The 3,689-nt window shown below is 43.3% G+C and overlaps 1 pseudogene; it reads left to right on the plus strand.

The window, feature by feature from the left end:
- The first annotated feature begins 2,011 nt into the window (after positions 1–2,011).
- On the plus strand, positions 2,012–2,865 carry LOC147437799 (tubulin alpha chain-like; annotated as a pseudogene).
- Positions 2,866–3,689: the final 824 nt, after the last annotated feature.

The following is a 3,689-nucleotide window of genomic DNA, read 5'->3' on the forward strand; positions in this document are numbered from 1 at the left end:
TTGAGCTACTGAATTAGTAGCACCCTGTGTGGCAGAGTGCACATCCTTACCAAACCAAGAGGAGTACGTATTGTAGTAAGATCTCTGCTCTCCAAAGCTAACTAGAATTGATCATATCCTAAATAAAGATCACCCATGGAGTAAATAGATCTACCTGCAAAGGCCTCAACAAATTCATCCACAATTGGGCCAGTACCCACGTTGCGGATTATTACCTTATTAACTAGCTGCATATTCTGAATGAACCTTAATGTACCATTTTTCTTCAGAATAGTAAACCATCGATTAGAATACGGAGCACATGACGGCTCCAAAATTCCCATTTGAATCTTTTCATTAAGCAAATTGATAAGCTTTGGCAAGTGAGCTTTAGGAACTGGAATAGGACGCAAGCTCCATGGCATGTGTGGAACAGTGAAAATAACCATTGGTGAAACAACACTTGGATCCACACACCCAATATCACTTGGCTCAAAAGTGAAAGCTTTACCATGTTTTTCGAGCATACCTTGAAAACATTTCATTCCTCTTCATTGAGGAAACCGTCTTCTCCAACCTTCAGCTGCTGCAGTGTCTCCTTAGTAAACTTATGCCCTATGTTCTTTGGATCCCTGAGTATAGGCTATTGAGAAGCCTCCTTGATCATCCCATCACTTACTTCTGGCAACGGTGTAGCCACTGACCTCACTTTCTTTGCAACACTCTTGTATTTTGTCTCTACCTGTGCTTCAACAGTTTCACCTGAATCATCTTCAATATGCATAAGTGCTTCATATATACTTAACTCATCATACATGTCCATTGAATGGACCTTGACCACTTCATTTCCGCTTTGTAACCTGTTTTGGCTGACCTCCTCAAGCTCTGACATAGTATCTACATAAGATACCTCTTCAAAGACTCCGAAAATCACATCATCGAATTCAAGCACATCACAACCCTGCAATTCACTTTGGATACCTGAAACATACTGTTTTTCCCACTTTGGCAAATCATTAAATTTCTTGAAAGATATTGAACCTTCAGATGCTAACCCCAAAAACCCCGAAGAGAAATCTTCTCTTTGCGAGAACTTCTCCTCACTTGTACCACCATAGTCCAGCTTTATAGTGGCACTCCGAGAAAATCCTGTGCAAACATGTGCTCCCTAAATTCCTTGTGTATCTTCGGCATTGGATGATCACATAGATTGTCCTTATTCCTGGCATGGTCAACACATACAGTTAAGAATTGCACTGCTTTCTTACCATCTCGGCTTCGAATCCTGGCATGGGCCCGAGCCATCATCCAGCACTTTGGTTTCCATTTGCACAGCCGTAAAGTAGGGTTGTCCCAGAATTAACGGATAAGAGGAATGCTCTTGTATAAAGAAGTTTTGCTCATCACAAACATCCCCTACAGTTACCTTAACATTGGCATATGCACCATAGAGGTCGCCTAGAAGCATATTGGCAGCTTGAATCCGCTGTGGGCGGGATGGAAACACACAGAACGGCTCTATAATGACCCGACACACACTCTTGGAATGATACACACACACGCTATGGGGCACCACTCGGCTTACACAACACACCTGGCCGAGATAGGGAACACACCTATGGAGTGAGAGGAGAGAGACTATCCGTTTGTCCCGCTTGAGCTCCAGAATTTTCCTTCTCTCGCAAAGCAAGCAAGAGAGAGTTCATAGATCACTCCATGGTGGAGCTCCCATGAGTGGTAGAGAGAGAGAGAGAGAGAGAGAGACCATTGAGACCCCTCCTCCATAGTTGCCCCTCTCCCTTGAGCTCTGATACCAGTATAAGACTCTAGGTAACTGCACATGCCAATAAAATCCCAATCACACTATATATAGGCCCTTGGCCCTCTAGCTCTTAGCTACATATAGACCCACATACTGCATGTGAGTTGTGGCCCTTGGCCCGTCGTCTTACCTTAGGCCTGACATTACTCCCCCCTTTAGGCCTAACACTTGTCCACCCACTCCCTGCTAGAGCACACTAATGTGGAAGTCATGCTCAATAACAAGGCCATCTACAACATTTGCAGGTGCTCCTTGGACATTGAGAGGCCTAAATACACCAATCTCAATAGTCTCATTTCTACGGTATATATAAACTTCTCTGTCTTGCTGCATGCATCTTTCTAACTTTCCATTTAAACATTGTGGCTCATGCATACTGTATACATATTGCTACTGCAAATGATCTTCTCTCTAACAGCTTCAATACAATTTGATCGAGCCCTCAATGTAGACATAATAGAGTTCCACACTAACCTACTGCCGTATCCACACATTCACTTCATGTTGTGGCCCTATGATCCTATGATATGGGTAGAGAATACCTACCACAAGCAATTGTCAATGGTAGATATAACCAACAATGCATTCAAGTCGACATCGATGATGGCAAAATGCGACCCGCGGCACGACAAATACATGGCATACTACATGATGTACCGAGGGGACGTGGTGCCCAAGGGGGTGAATGCATCACGGGCTACCATCAAGACTAAGTGCACCATCCAATTTTCAATCCAATTCGTGGATTGGTGCCCCATAGGCTTCAAGTGCGGCATCACCTACCAGCCACCGACAATGGTGTTGGGCGAGAACCTGACCAATGTGTAGTGCATTGTGTGCATGATCTCTAACTCTACTAGCATTAGAGAGGTGTTCTCCACGCTAGACCACAAGTTCGACCTCATGTATGCCAAGTGCACCTTTGTGCACTAGTAGGTGAGGGCATGGAGGAGGGACAGTTCTCAATAGCCCATGAAGATGTGGTTACCGTCGAGAAGGACTTCAAAGAGATGGGTGACGACTCCTCTGAAGGTGATGGAGAAGACGAAGGAGAGGAATACTAGCTAGATCATGCTGCTAGCTACATAAACATACAAAAGCAAGTTGTTGCTTTTTGAGTGAGGCCAGTTCGAGCGAGGTCGCAATCTAGTGGATTAAGATCCACAGTCTATGCTCAGGATTAAGCCATGTGGCTCAATACGGTGGCCTTAATTGAAAATAGCACCTTGGGCTCACCAAGTAAACATATCCTCTTGCATTGTGGCCTCATTACGGCACATAGTGAAAATGCTAAATATATAGTTCATGTCATGCAGAAGTGCCATACCAAAGTATGGTGGAGAGTTGGCAATAATATCTCTCCAAAAATTATAAGAAACGAAAGCCGTGCCCTGCCCCAAAGGATTTATGTGTGGATCAAGAAAACACATAGGCATAGGATTTATGTTTAGACCAAGCAAACGCATAGGCATGGGGATTTGGATGCACATAACAAACCTTGCAATGTTGTCGAGGTGAAGCCGTAGTTGTGTACTTGAAACGTTCATGGTTGCAAATATACTTGTTTTCAGTGACACACAAAACAGGAGTTAACACAAATACAAAAGATACAGGACATAGACTTAACTTAATTAAGAGAAGTAGAGGCTAATATTATTTCTAGCCACGGAAATGATCTTAACCCATACCTCTTGATCACTAAGCTCGAAAGCTCTATCATTTGATTATGTTCCCTCATGCTCTAGTGTTTGCCGTATCATTATTGTTGCCACCAACATATCCATTGTATCTATCTATGCAATCATCATCCTTTCTGTGAGTTTTTCAATCAATGCATCCCTGTGGCTAAGATCCCTTCTATATTCAAATTTTATCCTCAATGTTGTAG

The sequence above is a fragment of the Adiantum capillus-veneris genome, chromosome 17 (assembly GCF_014529385.1).
Source record: "Adiantum capillus-veneris isolate H3 chromosome 17, ASM1452938v2, whole genome shotgun sequence".
NCBI classification, from domain to species: Eukaryota; Viridiplantae; Streptophyta; class Polypodiopsida; order Polypodiales; family Pteridaceae; genus Adiantum; species Adiantum capillus-veneris.